Below are 21,340 nucleotides of genomic sequence, written 5' to 3'. Positions count from 1 at the left end.
CACATGAAAACATTAGAGGGGAAAAGCAACAGACATGAATTTTCTTTCACATACACTCACACATACTAGGAAGAAATGACAGGTGTCACTGAATGCATACATACAGGCATGAGGATTTTCTCTACTGTAAGGCTGTAAATCAATGGAAATAATAATGACAATGTGGAAAAGGGGGAGTAGTTTGAGTACATACAATAGCATATATTTGTGATAATGTTATAGTGAAATCCATTATATCATATGCCTACTAAAAAGAAGCAATGCTTTAAAAAAATGTGGCATTGAACTACACACTCTGCACAGTAGAACTAAAGCATTCTGGCCTGAATGGTTAATTATCTTGTTTCTTCCTGCCTGAGTCCAATTTGGTATGCCTGCATCTGCCTCTTATCACTCTTCCAGATACTCTTCAATAAAATAAAATGCAGGGCTGATTCATAGGTAATATGCTGGCATATTATAAACATAAACCATGGAGGAAATAAATGTTGCAGTAGAAGAAAGACATCATCAGAAAATATTTATCCATGCAACTGAAGAATTAGAAGGAAATCCTGCCTTATAGTGTCAATATGAACCATAGAGTATGTTGACATTGATGGGCTCCTTGGCTGCTATTAATTGAGAAGTGCATAAACTTGCACCAGTCATTATTCTCTACTCACCACCTGGAGAAATGAATACAATCATTACAGAAATAAATATAATCATTACAGAATATGCACATGTGACTACTGGGATGGTGTATATATGCTACAGTGTGGTTATCTGCAGATGGCTATATACTGAGTATGTGTCATTTCCTTTTCTTCTCTTGGAAAATGGCAAACATATTGCCCCATGTATGTTTATGAGCTCCAGGAAGCCTAAAACTCATCTTGGATACTTTTGTCTCACATCTTTCTGTGGAAGCATTGATGAAATCCACCTATATGATTTTAATCCTGTTAACACAAACATGTTATTCATACACCATATGCTCAAGAGGTGCTCAACCCAAGAAACTCATGACATGGTCATGAGTGAAATCATAGCACCTGCCACTGGGGATGATACATCTCACCTGTTTTTCAAAATATATTTGTCACTGGGTGTGGAGTCCAGATGCAGAGTTCAGGGCAGAGTGATTCAAATTACTCCATAGAGGGAGTACAGAGTGGACAGAAAGGAATAAGTGTGGGGGGTTGGGGGATGAGTGACTACATTGTAATAACTGACTGAATACTCTGAATACTACCCACTACATTGAAATAACCCCTTACCCAGTGAGAAGGTCATCTTCTAGAAGAAATGGTTCCAATGATACAGAGGAAGCAATAGTAATGAACCTCTCTTGTCAGCAATAGTAACAGAACCAGACATACCTGCACACTTGCCCACATGCTATGCTCTTCTGTCTCACACTGAAACTCAGCTCATGCTTACAACTTGGCAGACACAAGAATGATGTTCAGTCTGGTCTTTGTATTCTTGTTCCTAAAGCCCCTTTCCTATTGTGCAGTTGGAGTGAGGAAAGGTGCTGTGGAAGAATAAAATAGGCAGATGATGATGGGGATCTGTGGAATGGCAGTGATTTGCTCTTGTTCTCAGTGATTTGTTCCTGTACCTGAAAGTCTGATCAGATTCCATTAGAGTGAGTCACCTTTTCATTTCAGAGTTTTTGTTGCAGTTTCATCATGAACATGTGTAAAAGGTATGCAGAGTCAGAAACCCATCTCTCAATATCTAACCATAGCAAACCAATATCTGTTCTTCTAAACTGCAACCATAGGTAATTTCCACTACTTATTTTGCCTTCTTCTGAACATTATTTTCCTACTTTTAACTGGGTCAGAGTGTACTTTTATTTCTTCCTTTTAGACTCTTTCTTATAAAGCTGTAATTGAGAAAGAGAGTACTTACTAGATTGCTTCACTCTAGATCTCTAGCTCTTGGCAGTTCCCACAGCAGAAATGTAGGGAGATCTCCAGATTTTCCCCTCCAACCACTGTAGAGCTCAGTGGCATGAGGCTTCAGCAAATTTTCCCTTGTAGAATCTATTAGTTTCCTCCATTGACATGCAATTCCTGAAGCCTGTGAAAGGGCTCTTCGCTGCACTACTCATCATACTTCCTTGCTAGAGTAAACTTGTCAGAAATAGTCTCTCTTACAAATACTCTGTAAAGCATCACTTAATGATACTCATGCTTTGGGATTTTTTGGAGCTCAATTTGGGTTCAGAAACAAGGGCCCTTCAGGTGTAAGATTTTAATGTGTTTTTTTTTTAATCCTCCTTTTAGTTTTTGAGATTATAACGTAATCATATCAGTACTCTCCATCCCTTTCCAATTTATGGGGCCTCACCGTGACAAATGCTCAGAACAACAAGAACAAAAGGACTATTACTAATTTGAAGCATTTTCTCAAAATTGTATTAAATGATAGAACTGGCATTTGACAAGTTACAGCAGACTGATGTGTCTCTGATACAACATGGGATGGCACTGAAACCTTGGCTGCTTCTCTCCATTGTCAGTCCCTAGAGTGGCAGTGTTAGTAATGACAGCAGTGAAGTGTTTCACAGTGGCTCATCTTTAAGCTGTTGAAGAGACTTCATCTTGTATTTGTGTGCACAGTTCCATTCACATATTTATCATTTCTGAACTCCCATCATATGAACATCCATTTCCCTATTTTATTAATTTCATAAAATAACTTGAAGTCATTACCCATATGTGCACTGGGCACACTTTGAAGTAGTGGTGTCTGCACGTTTTTCTGTCTAGATACCTGCTACAGTGTGAGGCTGTCCTTTGTGGACATGCAGGTATCTATCTTTGCTTGGAGAACTGGGAGAATTAGAAAGAAGGGAAACTGTGATCAGAATATATTGAATGAGAAAATAATCTATTTTTCAGTAAAAGGGAAAAACAAAAATAAAAGAAAGTTTCTTTCAGAAGTATATTGTATTAAATCACTCCTTCTACATACTCTCCCTCCAAACCATCTTATGACCCCCTACCTCCATCTCAAATTCATAAATTCTCTTTAAAATTTTTATTGTTACACAGAGAGACGTGCACAAAAACACAAAGAGATGCACAGCTAATGAGTACATTTACTGCTGCTACTGCTGCTGGTTTGGGCTCATCCTTAGAGAAGACTGAACCTCCATCTCTCAGTACCTAACCTGTAGTTTTCCATCTATGTGGGCAGATTTTCCCCAGAGATTTTCCCCATTCTTTGGCATGTCAACTGGTGATGTCATTTTGTAGACATTATTTAGGTGACCCACTTGTTAAGATATCATTGGTCCAGCTCTGCTGCCATGGAGATGTTGTCTCTCAGCAGGCACCCTAGTCCTTCAGGTCTTACCATCTTTCAGGAACCTTTCCATGATGTTCCCAGAGCCCTGGGTGAAGAAATCATATTGTATATTTATTAAATGGGGTAGGACACCTCACATTAATTGTCTTTACACATTGGTAAGTTACAGTTTCTGCAAAGGTATAAGTCTATTAAAATAATCTTTCTTGTGAGTCAACAGGACTATGCTTATTTGTAGATATAAGGATAGGTATCCAAATTTAATCTGGTTTAGGGAAATAGCATTAGTTGGTTCTTCCTTAGACCATAAGACCTCACCAGCTACGTGTACTTGTCTGGAATTACAAACATAAATTCCTTTCTATTGAATGCCTTAAGAACAATTACACAGGTATTGGTTATACCAAAGATATACTTGCCACAATTCCAACTTAAAATATATCTTGCCATTCTAGGCTTTGTGGTGGTTCACAGGTTTTATACCTGGGTAGGACTCAGAATTGCTTTTCTCTCTTGTCACTTTTAAAGCACCTTCAGTTACTCTGAATGATAGTCCTCGGGGAGGAGCCTACCCAGTCAATTCCAGCTCAGTACTTCCATGTTTGTATCTGAAATTTGTGGTATCTTCTGAAATAGAACATAGCTTCAACTTCTGGTAAGCAACCAATATGAATGACCATAGTTTGTATTTTAGTTTTCAGAGTCTTGTGAATTCCACGAACAATGACCTCAAGAATGGATTCTCATACTTGGTACTGAAGTTCTTGTTAGATTGCCTGTGAACCCTGGGTGATCAAACCAAGTAGCAAAAATTCATTAAGTATTAATGTGTTAATATATACACATTTAGACATATTTTACAGGTAATTCCAACTTTATCTTTAATTAAAGAGTTTTTCTAAATATTAAAATATATTCAATATATTTTAATCATGCTTCCCGTCTGCAAACTCCTCTCAATCCTTTCCACTAACTACACATCAGATTTCATGTTTTCTCTCTGTTAAACAAAACAAGTCATAAAATGAAAATCATAACAAAAAACCATTACAATGTTAAGAAAATAAACTAAAGAAGAACCCCTCCCACAATACACACACACACACACACACACACACACACACACACACACACACACACAAACAGAGAGAGAGAGAGAGAGAGAGAGAGAGAGAGAGAGAGAGAGAGAGAGAGAGAGAAATACATGAAATTTTTCTTCCATTGGCTAGCTAAATTACAAGGCATGGCCCTTCTCTGGAGTTTGGTTTATGCAACCTGTGACTCTCCATTGTAGAAAACTGATTATATCTTTTGCAACAGGCATAAAATGCAAATAATATCTTAGGTAGTGGTGGGATTTTGAGTCCATGTCCCCTTGTAGGTATTGGGACATTGTAGCAGGAATCTTAAAAGTTCTTATTAATAAAATCAAACCTGAGCCAGGTATTGGGGTGAACTGGAAGTTCAGAGAACCAGAACAATCCACAGCTACCTCACCTCACTGGATCCTCAGCTGGTCTTGTTTCCTCAGACTGGAAGCCTCTGTGTCCTCATATCTGAATGGCTCTCAGCTGAACTGTGCTGCTCGAAAGCCTGAAAGCTTAACCAGCCAAATGCTTCTAGTTTCTGGTCTTCACGCCTTATATACCTTTCTGCTTTCTACCACCACTCCCTGGAATTAAAGGCTCGCTTTCTGGGATTAAAGGCATGTGTCACCATGCCTGGCCGTTTCCAATGTGGCCTTGAACTCACAGAGATCCAGAGGGATTTCTACCTCTGGAGTGCTAGGATTAGAGGTGTGAGTGCCACCATTTTCTAGCCTTTGTATCTAGTGGCTGTTCTGTTTCTGACCCCAGATAAGTTTATTAGGGTGCACAATATTTTGGGGAACACAATACCACCACAGGACATTGTATGACTTGAACCTGTGCAGGCCTTGTGCATGCTGCCAAAATCTCTGTGAATTCATATAATCAATCCTTTTGTGTCTAGATGACACTGACACTGCTTCCTTGAAGTCACCCAGCACCTGACTCTTACAATCTTTCCACCACCTTTTCCACACATAACTCTGAGGTTTGAGTTATAGTGTTGCTCTATACATCCTGGATGTAAGACATTTTTCCTATGGACAACAATTACTTAAATCATCAAATATGGAAAAGTCAACCTGGTGTCCAACTAAAAGTTTTACCTCTACTGACTAGCATGAAAGGTGCTAGAAAGTACTCTGCATGCTACCAAAGAAAACGTCAAGGGGGAATAAATACCACCTAAGGCCCCTTTCTTAATGAGTCTTCCAGTTAAACATGTACATTTACAAGCAAGCACTGGATCCATCTACAAAACCTTCCCACACCTAAGGCATAGAAAACACTAAAGAAAAAGGAGGGAAATATATTGAGATCCAGAGGATGAAGAGCTTACTGTGAGAATATGTCTTCTAGGAATATTAGATGGTATACAAAAATGTCTCACAAACATGACATCCAAAATGCAAGCTAAACAAGGTTGACACCAATGAACATGCCAAACAGGATGGGAAAAAGATGGAAAGGCCTCAAGCCTACACAAATAACTATAGGGAACTTCTTAAATCTGTAAATGGAAGAGATGATCATGTCCAGATAAGGGAACACAGATTGTTTGTCCAGTGTCAAATAATCAGTCCTAGAAGCGTACATGAATTTAACATTACACAGAATCTACAGTTTGTGTTTAGAAATGTGTATATGTATATAGATAGATGGATAGACAGACAGACAGACAGACAGATAGATAGATAGAACTTTGCCAAAATTGAGTACCTTTGTGAGATCTAACAACAATTTGCTATCACTATGCTCTATACTCTGATTACATTCACTCAATTTCTTCTTTAAAAACAATGTCTTATTGTATCAGTATTATATGATATTCCAAATCCAAGCTGAGGCTAGATACCATATTGTAGATGTCTTAGTTTCTGTTGCTGCAACAACACACCATGGCCAAAAGCAATATGAGAGAAAATGGTTTATGTGTTTTCATACCCCAGGTCTCAGTTCCTTGAGAGAAGCCAAGGCATGAACCTGGATGAGGAACTAGTTCAGAGTCCATGGAAGAATTCCTTTTACTTCCTTGTTCTCTATGGTGTCTGCAGTCCTCTTTACTGTGTCACCCAAAACCAGCTGCCTGGAGGATGCACTGTCCACAGGAAGCTGAGCAGTTTCACATCAATAATTCATTAAGAACATACCCTATACAAATACCTACAGTTCAAGGTGATGGAGGTTATTCCTCAGTTGAGATATCCCATTCTCATGTTTCTAGGTTGTATAAAACTGACAAAAATTAAGTAACACAGCTTATACTAGAATCCTAATAGTTTCTCCCAAACTACACAATCATCACAAAAAGAAATAAGAACTCATAAAAGAAACTAATATATATCATAACTTAGTGATTGGTGTTGCCTTGGCCAGAATTGTCTATTTTGTAAGTATTAATACTGTATATTACTTAAAAGTTTTGTCTGGTCTACAAAGTATTTTTCTTTAGAAAAAGGAGAGAGTTATATTTAGTATCATCTAAAAATTGGGAACCATTGAAGTTTTAATAAAGTGATTTCTCACTGAACTTTTGAAGAAAACTTGAATTTGGTCTTATCAAAATAATGTAACCCGGACTTCCCTTCTGAAGCACAGGTGAGTGCCCTAGCTTGCCCCTGACCCCATCCCTGGGCACCAGCCACTCTGGGGAAGACCTGCCCAACTTGGCCCCAGGTTCTGGTGACGGGGCAGGTTCCCTTCTAGCCCCACCGGGAAGGATCCCCTTTTCCAAGACCCCTGGCAGACCCTGCAGTCTCCACGCCCTGCCCCCACGCCCATCCGCCTGAGCCCCAAGCCTCTTCCTGAGACTTAGAGGCCGGGCCCCCAGCTCCCATCTTGCCCCGGACTTCCCTTCTGAAGCACAGGTGAGTGCCCTAGCTTGCCCCCGACCCCATCCCTGGACACCAGCCACTCCGGGGAAGACCTGCCCAACTTGGCCCCAGGTTCTTGTCACAGGGCAGGTTCCCTTCTAGCCACACCGGGAAGGATCCCCTTCTCCAAGACCCCTGGCAGACCCTGCAGTCTCCACGCCCTGCCCCCACGCCCATCCGCCCGAGCCCCAAGCCTCTTCTTGAGACTTAGAGGCTGGCCCCCAGCTTCCATATTGCCCTGGATTTCCCATCTGGAGGAGAGAGAGAGAGAGAAAGAGAGAGAGGAGAGCACCCATCCTCCCCCGGACTTCCCTTCTGAACAAGAGCTCCCATCCTGCCCCGGACTTCCAATTTGGACAAGAGAGCTCCTATCTGGACAAGAGAGAGAGACTTCCTGAATCTGTCAGCTCTGTCTGAACCAAGTGTGCGGATAAGGCCAAGAACGAACCACAAGGAGATGGGCAGACGTCAAGGCAGAAACACATACAACAAAATGAATAGCAATACACCATCACCAGGTCCTAGCCCTCCTCCAACACCTAGACCTGAACATCAGAAATTGGAAGAAGCAGAAGAAAATAGCCTTATGAATGTCATCATGAAGAAGCTAGAGGCTCGTGTAGAGGAAAAGACAAAAAAAAAATGGGAAGAACGCTGTAAACAACTAGAGGAAAGGGCAAACAAATTAGAAGAAATCAAAAAAGTTCTGGAAGAGAACAATAAAATACTGAAAGAAAATCAAGAAAAATCAATGAAACAAATGAAGGAAACAGTCCAAGACCTGAAAAGGGAAATAGAAAAAATGAAGAAGACACAAACAGAGGGAATGCTGGAAATAGAAAATCTGAGAAAACGATTGGGAACTTCAGATGCAAGTATAATCAACAGAATGCAAGAGATGGAAGAGAGGATCTCTAGCGTTGAAGATACAATAGAAGAAATAGATTCATCAGTCAAAGAAAACACTAAAGTCAACAAAGTCATGAACCAAAATGTCCAAGAAATTTGGGACACCATGAAAAGACCAAACCTACGAATAATAGGGGTAGAAGAAGGAGAAGAATACCAACTCAAGGGCACAGAAAATATATTCAACAAGATCATAGAAGAAAACTTTCCCAACTTAAAGAAGGAAATGCCTATGAAGATACAGGAAGCCTATAGAACACCAAACAGAATAGACCCCCAAAAAAAGTCCCCTCGCCACATAATAATTAAACAATTAAACGTACAGAATAAAGAAAGAATATTAAGAGCAGCAAAGGAAAAAGGCCAAGTGACATATAAAGGCAAACCTATCAGAATAACACCCGATTTCTCAATGGAGACTTTGAAAGCCAGAAGGTCCTGGACAGATGTAATGCAGACACTAAGAGACCATGGATGTCAGCCTAGACTAATATACGCAGCAAAACTTTCAATCATCATAGATGGAGTGAACAAAACATTCCATGACAAAGCCAGATTTAAACAATATTTATCCACAAACCCAGCCCTACAGAAAGCACTAGAAGGAAAATTCCAACCTAAGGAAGTCAGATACAACCTCGAAAACACAGGCAATAGATAAAGCCACAGCAGTAGACCCCAACGAAGAAAAGTACACACACATCACCACCAAAAAATAACAGGAATGAACAATCACTGGACATTAATATCCCTCAATATCAATGGACTTAATTCACCTATAAAAAGACATAGGCTTACAGAATGGATACGAAAGCAGGACCCATCTTTCTGCTGCATACAAGAAACACATCTCAAATTCAAAGATAGACACTACCTAAAAATAAAAGGCTGGGAAAAGACTTTCCAATCAAACGGTCTTAAGAAACAAGCGGGTGTAGCCATCCTGATATCCAGCAAAATAGACTTCAAACTAAAATCAATCAAAAGAGATCAAGAAGGGCATTACATACTCATCACAGGAAAGATCCACCAAGATGAAGTCTCAATTCTGAACATTTATGCCCCAAACACAAGGGCACCCACATATGTAAAAGAAACATTATTAAAGCTTAAATCACATATAAAACCCCACACATTAATAGTGGGAGACCTCAACACTCCACTTTCACCACTGGACAGATCCCCCAAATCGAAACTTAACAGAGAAATAAAGGACTTAATTGATGTCATGACTCAAATGGACTTAATCGACATCTACAGAACATTCCATCCTAACAAAAAAGAATATACCTTCTTCTCAGCACCCCATGGAACCTTCTCTAAAATCGACCACATACTTGGTCACAAAACAAAACTAAACAGATACAAAACAATTGGAATAACCTCCTGTGTTCTATCAGACCACCATGGTCTAAAGTTGGATTTCAACAACAACAAAAACTACAGAAAACCTACAATCTCATGGAAACTGAACAATACCCAACTGAATCACCAATGGGTTAAGGAAGAAATAAAGAAAGAAATTAAAGACTTCCTAGAGATCAACGAAAATGAAGACACCACATATCCAAACCTATGGGACACTATGAAAGCAGTACTAAGAGGGAAATTCATAGCACTAAATGCCCACATAAATAAGCTGGAGAAATCTCACACTAGTGACTTAACAGCACACCTGAAAGTTCTAGAACAGGAAGAAGCAAAGTCTCCCAGGAAAAATAGATGCCAGGAAATTATCAAAGTGAGAGCTGAAATCAATAAAATAGAAACAAAGAGAACAATACAAAAAATTAATGAAACAAAGAGTTGGTTCTTTGAGAAAATCAACAAGATAGACAAGCCCTTATCCAAACTAACCAAAAGACAGAGAGAGAGCATCCAAATCAACAAAATCAGAAATGAAAAGGGGGACATAACAACAGACATTGAGGAAATCCAGAGAATCATCAGGTCATACTTCAAAAACCTCTATTCCACAAAACTGGAAAACCTAAAAGAAATGGATAATTTTCTGGATAGGTACCACATACCTAAATTAAATCAAGACCAGATAAACTATTTAAATAGTCCAATAACCCCTAACGAAATAAAAACAGTCATTAAAAGTCTCCCAACCAAAAAAAGCCCAGGACCAGATGGTTTCAGTGCAGAATTCTACCAGATCTTCAAAGAAGAGTTAATACCAATACTCTCTAAATTGTTCCATACAATAGAAACAGAAGGAACATTACCAAACTCCTTCTATGGGGCTACAATTACCCTGATTCCCAAACCAAACAAGGATACAACAAAGAAAGAGAACTACAGACCGATCTCCCTCATGAACATTGATGCAAAAATACTCAATAAAATACTGGCAAACAGACTCCAAGACCACATCAAAACAATTATCCACCATGATCAAGTAGGATTCATTCCAGGGATGCAAGGATGGTTCAACATACAAAGTCTGTCAATGTGATACACCATATAAACAAACTCAAAGAAAAAAACCACATGATCATCTCGCTAGATGCTGAAAAGGCATTTGACAAAATCCAACACCCCTTCATGATAAAGGTCTTGGAGCGATCAGGAATACAGGGAACATACCTAAACATAATAAAGGCAATTTACAGCAAGCCAACAGCCAACATCAAATTAAATGGAGAGAAACTCAAAGCAATTCCACTAAAATCAGGAACGAGGCAAGGCTGTCCACTCTCCCCATACTTATTCAATATAGTACTTGAAGTTCTAGCCAGAGCAATAAGACAACATAAGGAGATTAAGGGGATACAAATTGGAAAGGAAGAAGTCAAGCTTTCCCTATTTGCAGATGACATGATAGTATACTTGAGCAACCCCAAAGATTCCACCAAGGAACTGATACAGCTTATAAACACCTTCAGCAACATAGCAGGATACAAGATCAACTCCAAAAAATCAGTAGCCCTCCTATATACAATGGACAAAAAAGCGGAGAAGGAAATCAGAGATACATCACCCTTTACTATAGCCACAAATGACATAAAATACCTTGGGGTAATACTAACCAAGCAAGTGAAGGACCTATATGACAAGAACTTTAAGTCCCTGAAAAAAGAAATTGAAGAAGATGTCAGAAAATGGAAAGATCTCCCATGCTCATGGATAGGCAGAACTAACATAGTAAAAATGGCAATCTTACCAAAAGCAATCTACAGATTCAATGCAATCCCCATCAAAATACCAACACAATTCTTCACAGACCTGGAAAGAATAATACTCAACTTCATATGGAAAAACAAAAAACCCAGGATAGCCAAAAGAATCCTGTACAATAAAACAACCTCTGGAGGCATCACGATCCCTGACTTCAAGCTGTACTATAGAGCTACAGTAATAAAAACAGCTTGGTACTGGCATAAAAACCGACATGTGGACCAATGGAATCGAATTGAAGACCCTGACATTAATCCGCACACCTATGAACAAATAATTTTTGACAAAGAAGCCAAAAGTGCACAATGGAAAAAAGAAAGCATCTTCAACAAATGGTGCTGGCAAAACTGGATATCAACATGTAGAAGGCTGCAAATAGATCCATATCTATCACCGTGCACAAAACTTAAGTCGAAGTGGATCAAGGACCTCAACATAAATCCAGCTACTCTGAACCTGCTAGAAGAGAAAGTAGGAAGTAGTCTTGAACGCATTGGCATAGGAGACCACTTTCTAAATAGAACACCAGTAGCACAGACACTGAGAGAAACAATCAATCAATGGGACCTCTTGAAACTGAGAAGCTTTTGTAGGGCAAAGGATACGGTCAACAAAGCAAAGCGACAGCCTACAGAATGGGAAAAGATCTTCACCAATCCCACATCTGACAGAGGACTGATATCCAGAATATATAAGGAACTCAAGAAATTAGACATCAAAATGCCCAACAGTCCAATTAAGAAATGGGCTATAGAACTAAACAGAGAATTCTCAACAGAGGAAACTCAAATGGCTGAAAGACATTTAAGGAATTGCTCAACATCCCTAATCATCAGGGAAATGCAAATCAAAACAACTCTGAGATACCACCTTACGCCTGTCAGAATGGCTAAGATCAAAAACACTGAAGACACCTTATGCTGGAGAGGATGTGGAGCTAGGGGAACTCTCCTCCACTGCTGGTGGGAATGCAAGCTTGTACGACCACTTTGGAAATCAATATGGTGATTTCTTAGAAAATTGGGAATCCATCTCCCCCAAGATCCAGCTATACCACTCTTGGGCATATACCCAAGGAATGCTCAACCACACCACAAGAGCACTTGTTCAGCTATGTTCATATCAGCGTTGTTTGTAATAGCCAGAACATGGAAACAACCTAGATGCCCTTCAACTGAAGAATGGATAAACAAAATGTGGTACATATACACAATGGAATACTACTCAGCAGAGAAAAACAATGACATCATGAGGTTTGCAGACAAATGGATGGATCTAGAAAAAATCATCCTGAGTGAGGTATCCCAGACTCAGAAAGACAAACATGGTATGTACTCACTCATAACAGGATACTAGATGTGGAACAAGGATGACTGGACTGCTACTCACATCACCAGGCAGGCTACCTGGAAAACAGGACCCTAAGAAAGACACAGGGATCGCCCAATGACAGAGAAATGGAATGAGATCTACATGAACATCCTGGACATGAGTGGGGGTAGTGAAGGGCGAGGGTCGAGGGAAAGAGAGCTTGGGTGAGTGGGAGACCCCAGCTGGATCAACAACAGAGAGGGAGAACAAGGAATAGGAGACCATGGTAAATGAAGACCACATGAGAATAGGAAGAAACAAAGTGCTAGAGAGGCCCACAGAAATCCACAAAGATACCCCCACAACAGACTGCTGGCAATGGTTGAGAGACAGTCCGAACTGACCTACTCTGGTGATGGGATGGCCAAACACCCTAATTGTCGTGCTAGAAACCTCATCCAACTACTGAGGGATCTGGATGCAGAGATCCAAGACTAGGCCCCAGGTGGATCTCTGGGAGTCCAATTAGCGAGAATGAGGAGGGTTTATATGAGAGAGAATTGTTGAGACCAAGGTCGGATAAAGCACAGAGACAAATAGCCAAACAAACGGAAACACATGAAATATGAACCAATGGCTGAGGGGTCACCAACTGGATCAGGCCCTCTGAGTGGGTGAGACAGTTGATTGGCCTGATCTGTTTGGGAGGCATCCAGGCAGTGGCACCGGGTCCTGTGCTCATTGCATGAGTCCGCTGTTTGAAACCTGGGGCCTATGCAGGGTCCCTTGGCTCTGCCTGGGAGGAGGGGACTGGACCTACCTGGACTGAGTCCACCAGGTTGATCTCAGTCTGTGGGGAAGTCTTTTCCCTGGAGGAGATTGGAATGGGGGGCGGGTTGGGGGGAAGGTGAGGGGGGGAAGGGGGGAGAACAAGGGAATCTGTGGCTGATATGTAGAACTGAATTGTATTGCAAAATAAAAATTTAAAAAAAAGAAATAAAAAAAAATAATAATGTAACATTTCTGGATAAATATGCAACCTAGAAGCCCTGTACTGGATGCCAAGATGAATAAGATCTCCATGGCCACTATGACCTTTCCCTTATTATGACAGTAGACAGGGAGTAGGTGACCCAGACACTGCAGAATACCAACATGCTGAGTGTCAGGAACTTAGCTTCATTGAATCTGTCAGGCGTATTCCTGGCCAAGAAAGCTGTGATGAAGCTCTCAGAGCCAAGGAGCCCAAGTATCCCATGACAAAGTAGAATTCAATGGCAGAGTCTTTATAACAAACAATGATGATCTGCCCATGTTTAGAGTGTGTATCTGTGTCAATAATGGGAAGAGACATTACCAGGCAGATTCCACAGAGAAAAAGTTGGACCAGGATACAGAGAGGAATGACAAACTTAGATGCCCCTGTTCCTGGCAGGTTTCTCATCTTTCCTCATAGAGTAGTAAGCTTAAAGGCCAGGATCACAGTAATTGTCTTGGCCAGCACAGTGGCCAAGGGATAAATATGAATACATGTCATATAAAACTCTCACAGAATTAATTAAATTTTAAATTTAGAAAGTAAGTCTATGATTGGGGTAATATATAATATATTTGATATATTATATATTTATACAATAAATATATAATATATTTGATTCAACTCCAAAGATTTTCAACCAGAGTCACAAAGTTCCATGAATTATACCTAGTTACAAATTTTAATAGTTAAATATTTTTATTTTACTTGTAATTTTGTATAGGTGTTTCTGTGGTATGGGGTGAATTGACATGTGAGTTTAAGTGTCCATGAAAGTCAGAGGCATTTGATCCCCATGACCTAGATTTACAGAAAGTTATGAGCCATCAGGCAGGAGTGCTATGAACTGAGCTTTGGTCCTCTCCAAGAGTGGTGATTCTTCTTAACCACTGAGCTATCACTCCAATGCTCCAACATTTTATATTTCAGATGTACTAAAAAAATGAAAATAATAGTATTGCTCCAGTGGTCGACTGCACATCCTCAGGTATGTGTAATTGTGGCTTTGTAGGAAACAAGGGTAATGACCTCTTATTTTTACCTTTAATCCAAAGCCTTGTGAGAAATTCCAACTGTTGCAAATATCATACTTTGTGTGCAGTCTTCCTCTGTGTTTCATGTTCACCAGCTCTCCAGTACAGTTAGTAAATACCCTATTTTTCAGCAAAGAAGCCATCTAAGAGAGATGCCTCATTACATCATTACATATGCCCACCAATTAAAGCAACATGCAATTGTGAATATACTCTAATTTTTAACATCTTCCAGAAAAGACAGCTCTATTGAATGTATCCAATTATAGTGAAATACAAGATACATCATGGGTAACTGAATTTCAATGGTAACCTTCATTCTTTCTGATAATATATTTTTCAGTATTTGTGTTTACTTTTCTTAACATTTAAAACGTCTATGTGGCATTAAAACTAAGGAATCATAAATTTCTTTCTACTAGTGATTTTGTGATACTATAGCTTTGATTCAACAGGTTGGTAGAACATATGTTGTAAGAGGTAATGCAGCCTATTGTTAACTTTGTGGTCTGAAGTGTTTAGCTGTCAAACAGGATTCCTTAGTAGACCAAATCATTTGTCATTGAAGCATTCTGAGATATACCTTCATGTTTAAAAGAAAAGAAATTAAAATTGCTGAAGTTTAATACTAAAAATTTTCATCCCCTGTAGTTAATTATGCAAGTATTAGTCTTAGAATTAAGAAGACAAGCTGTAACAACTTGACAGAGAAAATCCCCAATGTTACTTTTTTCTAAAGTACTTAGAACAAAACCCTAAGCTTCCCTTGGTCTTGTAACTCAGCAAGGTTTGTGAATGAAAACACAATGACATTCTGCTTTAAAAGGTAAATAAAACTGAGACAAATTTAAAAAATAATATATTTCATATCAATGTTTCATGGCAGAAATTGCCACAATAGATGCTTACCAAATAATGAGTAACAGTGAAATTAATCTCAATACTTACTACTTGTATGAATACTATCAAAACACCAAATAAGTAAGTGTGGCTCTTTTTATAAAAGTGTGTCTGAGAATGTGTTTGTGTGCAACAAAAATAATAAAAAGAGAGGAGCCATGAATTTGGAAGGAAATTGGAGGCCTAGAAATTGTTGAGCAGAAGAGAGCAAGTAGGTAAATTGTGTAAAAACAGTTTATATATATAAAGTAAAAATAAATTGAATGAAAATGTCCTTATTGTTTGTTTTTACAATTAATTGAGGCTTCATATAAAAAGTTTTCCATGAAATTGATCAGCACTTATTTATTTCATGGGAAACAAATTCTTTCATCACTTGTGGATTCTATGATAAAATTTTCAGATACATTTCAAATATTAAGCTCCTTTAATAAACTGTTATGACACATTCTCACACACAAAAAAACTGATCTTCACACAAAAATGTCATGAACTGAATGCTATTCTTATGCTTATATTGATTCACAAAAAGATTCATATTAGTGGCTTTTCAATACATAAGTCTTTGAATTGTGAGATCTGTCTGAGACAAACATACATGAGCAAGTTTTGTGCCATTTATAAATGTCATTACCCTAAGCATGATAGAAAGTAAGATACTTTAACTTCTGACAATCATATAATATTCCTTTGAGTTCTGCCATTTGCTGATTTTCTACTTGTTAAAGAATGACTTCATGGTAGGCATGGGCCACAGCATGCACAGCATTGTATAAACTGTAACTCTTTTACTCTTGACCATGTCAAATTTGTGCTGTGCCAACAATTCCAATAAAGAATTGAATGAACAATGGTTCGGGTGATATAGCTGGTCTTGGAGACCAAACAACTAAAATAATTCAACTCTAGTCTCCTCTGAGAAATATCTACTTAGTATTTTGAAGCATTCATTGTCTGTATAAAATTCCTAAATTTATAAACCTTACCATGGTAGTATGCAAAACTGACAGTCCCATGGAAGGGGTCATAGCTAAAATCTCTCTAACTTGTGATGACACCCCATTGTGAGGTAATAACCCAGATTTTCCGTGCACCTAAATATCCCTGTCTTCTGAAGCTGACTTCTAGGGTAGAGTTCATTTCACCATAAATGATAACAACCTTTGCTGATGATATCATGATGTGTTTATCACATATCTTAGCCCCTGTTACACATATCTGCATGCTTTCTGGGATCACATTCACAAAGACTAAACAGACTCCATGTCTTTGAACCTCTTCTCAAATATGAGAGAAAATGAATACCCTGGTGATGTGTAAATCTATTTACTCTTATCAATGAAAATCAGCAATCAGATATCAGGATAAAAACCTGAAAGATCAGAGAATCAGGGGAGCTGCCACAATCACTTCCTACCTTTTCCATTCCTCCAGTTCAAAAGGGGTGAGATTCTGTCTTTGCCCTGCCTTTTTACTTCCTATTTCCTCTCTGAACAGACCTTCAGACATCTATGGTTAACTAGTGACTAGCTCTGCCCTCTGACTCCAAGCAAGCTTTATTTGTCAGAATACAAACAAAGTATCATACAATATTTCCCCCTTTTTGTCTGAATAAAAAGTCAAGATTTCAACTAACAGAAAAACTATATACAATAAGTACAATAACTATATACAAGTATAAACAGGCAATAGTTGCATTGACAATGTCTAGTCCACTAGCATTTGACAAATTCAAAGAAAATACTCCATTATCTATCCTATCTTGGTGTTTACAAAGTGTTGTACCTAATTCATTTTCTATCCTAACTTGCATTACCAATCCAAAACTATCTTTTTATGTCTCTAGACTTTATAAGCTTTACACCTCTTTTGTGAGTGTCTTTTCTGAATTTGTTAAAAATGAAAACTATAACAATAACTATCTAGACTTCAGCTCCATCAGACACCTGAGAAGCATATAATATTACCTGAGTAAGCAGGAAGTCCAGAGTGAACAACTTCCAAAATTAAGAAATGACAGAAACAGCTAGCTGCCTAGACAGTCACCCTAGGTTCCTCTGCAACATAGGGGCATCCATCTTCAGCCTGTGAGCCTAGAATGTCTGACAGACTTTTCTGTGAAGCAGGATTTTTGAAGGATGACCCCACTTTGTCCTGGCAAGGTTCAGCAGTCACTTTCTTTTGTGTCCTGCTTGTCCAATTTGAACAGCATACTGTCAGCAGTCAAGGCAAGGGAAGTTTCTTGCCTAATGGATAACTTTGACCACAAAGAAAGCAAACTCCATGCACAGTTTCTTCAATGCCCATCATCTTTCTGAAGTAGATTGGTTCTGCCAGGGGCAAGCATGTTTCATTGTCATTTTAAAAAGTTATGTTATTAAAACATCTTAAATGTCATATTCTGTAGATCTCTGAAGTGTTTGAAGACCACCGATCTATCTAGAATATATCTCTGTTTGACCTTGAAAACTTATCTAACATGACTACAAGTTTGATAGTAGTAGGTGACTAAATACTAAGCTGCATTTTTTTCACTTTACATACCAACCACAGATCAGCCTCTTCTCTCCGCTCACCCTCTAGCTTTCTCCCCCAACCCACCCCCTGTTCCCTCCTCCAACAAGGTAAGACCTCCCATGGGGAGTCAGCAGAGCCTAGTACATTCAATTGAGGCAGGTCCAAGCCCCTCTCCCAGCATCAAGGCTGTGTAAGGTGTCCCTACATAGGTAGTGGGCTCCAAAAAGACAGTTCATGTACCAGCGATGGATCCTGATTCTACTGCCAGGGGACTCCTAGAGCAGGTCAAGCTACACAACTGTCTACTTATGCAGAGGGCCTAGTCTAGTACCAAGGAAGCTCCACAGCTCTAAAGTTCAAGAGTTCCCACTAGCTTGGTTTGATTGTCTCTGTAGGTTTCCCCATAAAAATCTTGATACCCCATGCTCATAGAATCTCTCTTCTCTCTTTTCTACTCGACTCCTGGAGCTCGACCTGGTGCTTGGCTGTGGATCTCTGCATCAGCTTCCATCAGATACTGGATGAAGACTCTATCATGACAGTTAGGGTATTCACCAATCTGATTACTGGGATAAGCCAGTTCAGGCATCCTCTTCACTATTGCTAGCAGTCTAAGGTTTCATCATCCTTGTGGATCCCTGGGAACTTCCCTAGCACCCGGTTTCTCCCTTTCCCCATGATGTTTCCCTCTATCATGGGATCTCATTCATTGCTCTCCCACTCCATCTCTTTTCCAGCTTGACCATCACATTCCCTTATATTCTCATCCCCCATCCTCAACCCTTTATTGTCCCCCTAACCCTAGTTTACTCATGTAGATCTCATCTATTTTCCCTTTCCAGACCAATCCATGCATCCCTCTTAGGGTTCTCCTCGCTAGCTAGTTTCTCTGGAGCTGTGGTTACAGTCTGGTTATCCTTTGCTTTACATCTAGTATCCACTTATGAGTGAGTACATACTATGTTTGTCCTTCAAAGTCAGGGTTAGCTCACACAGGATGATATTATCTAGTTCCATCTGTTTGCCTGCAAATTTTATGATGTCATTGTTTTTTACCCTGCCTTTCTTTATTATCCTAAATAATTTGTAATAATAACTTTCAAGGACTAGAAATTCATATTACACTGTTAAATTAGCTGTATGGGTACCATACCTTGAACAAGAGAAATGTGGCAGTGAGCCTAACCTGGCCTTCCTCCTCTCCATGCTCTGGCCAAGGTGACTGTGGGAATGTTGAGTGTCAACTGCAATTCAGGTTTCCTTTTGTACATAGATTGGGATTCGAGTTGGGCCAAGAGCTCCCTCTTAGGTACACACTACAATGACCACATGCTTAGAACTTTGAGCCCCCAGCCTTTGGAGCCCAAAGGACTGGGAAGTTGCCTCTCCCCCACTCCCTCACCAAGAAAACAGCCCCTTGTGATATGAGTGAAAACTGGAGTCATAAGCCCATCATGCAATGATTGGGAAAAAATAAGGCCCCATCTCCGGGCTGGGCAGACCAAGTCTCTAGATGACTGGCCGCACTGGTGGAAGCCCATGAACTGTAGACTAGTGGCTGTGGAGCCCCCATGGGACTGGACTAGGCCCTCTGGATATGGAAGACGGTTGTTTGGCTCAAACTGTTTGGGGCTCACCCAGACAGTGGGATCGGGATCCGTCCCTGGTGCATGGGCAGGCTTGTGGGAATCCAGTGCCTGTGATGTGACACCTTGTGCAGCCTTGGTGCAGTGGGGAGGGGCTTGGACCTGCCTAGGCTCAGTGTGCTGGGCTCTGCTGACTCCCCAATGGGAGACCTTGAATTGGGGGATGTGGGGATGTGGGATGGCTTGGGAAGGAAGGCTATGGGGTGGGAGTAGGGAGGAGATGGGATCTGTGGGTGGTATATAGAGTGAGTAGAAAATTTCTTAATAAAGAAAAATTTAAAAAAGAAATTTTTAATTCCTTTTATATACCAATCACAGATCCCCCTCTTCCCTCCTCTCATCCCTCCAGCCTTCCCCCATTCCCTCCTACAAGAAGGTAAGGCCTCCCATGCGGAGTCCACAGAGCCTGGTACATTCTATAGAGGCAGGTCCAAGCCCCTCCCCTGCCTCAAGGCTGTGCGAGGTGTCCCAACTATTTTTAAGACTTCTTTGTTTTTTTTTTTGTTTGTTTGTTTTGTTCTTTGTTTTTTGTTTTTTCAAGACAAGGTTTCTTTGTGTAGCTTTGCGTCTTTCCTGGAACTCACTTGGTAGCCCAGGCTGGCCTCGAACTCACAGAGATCCGCCTGGCTCTGTCTCCCGAATGCTGGGATTAAAGGCGCGCGCCACCACCGCCCAGCATGACTTCTTTGTTAACCAAAACCCAAAATAAAAAAATATTCCTAGAACTCTGAAGAGTAAAAATTATATGCTGTAAATATTTTTAGCCTAAAATTACATTAAGCATGTGAATACTTACATCAGAGTAACTACTGTCTCACTGGATATTTCTAGTTCCACGCTTGATTCTCTCCATACCTGCACCACTTCAGACAGTTCTTATAAGTAATTTTGTGGCTCTAAAGTTTGAAAACCAAAATTTAAGATTTAGCTTTCTATAAACATCAATGTTCTTTGAGTGATATCTAGAAATTACTCCAATATCATCCAGTCTGACAGAATAAAGCAGCACCCGATTTACAAAGTGCTATGATCAACTTAGAGAAATCTGATCCCATCTCCACCTGCCTGCCCCCAGTCCATTCACAAAATCTATTCTAGTCCTCCTTCCCAGGGAGATCCGTGCATCCCCTTGAGTTTTCTTGTTATGTAGCCTCTCTGAGTCTGTGGATTGTAGCATGATTATCCTTTACTTAACAGGTTATGGCCACTTATAAGTGAGTACATATCATGTTTGTCTTTGTAGGTCCAGGTTACCTCACTCAGGATGATATTTTCTAGTTCCATCCATTTGCCTGCAAATTTCATGATGCCATTTTTTAACAGCTGAGTAGTAGTAATCCCTTGTGTAAATCTACCACATTTTTTATCCATTCTTCAGGTGAGGGACATCTATGTTGTTTCCAGTTTCTTTCCATTGATCAACCTGTCTGTGCTTATGCCAATATCATGTAGTTTTTTTTTTTTTTTTTTTTTTTACTACTTTAGCTCTGTACTACAGCTTGAAATCAGGGATGGTGATACACAAACCTAGACACAT

This window comes from Peromyscus eremicus, unplaced genomic scaffold (assembly GCF_949786415.1).
Source record: "Peromyscus eremicus unplaced genomic scaffold, PerEre_H2_v1 PerEre#2#chr22_unloc_1, whole genome shotgun sequence".
Lineage (NCBI taxonomy): Eukaryota > Metazoa > Chordata > Mammalia > Rodentia > Cricetidae > Peromyscus > Peromyscus eremicus.
This window is presented reverse-complemented; position numbering follows the sequence as displayed.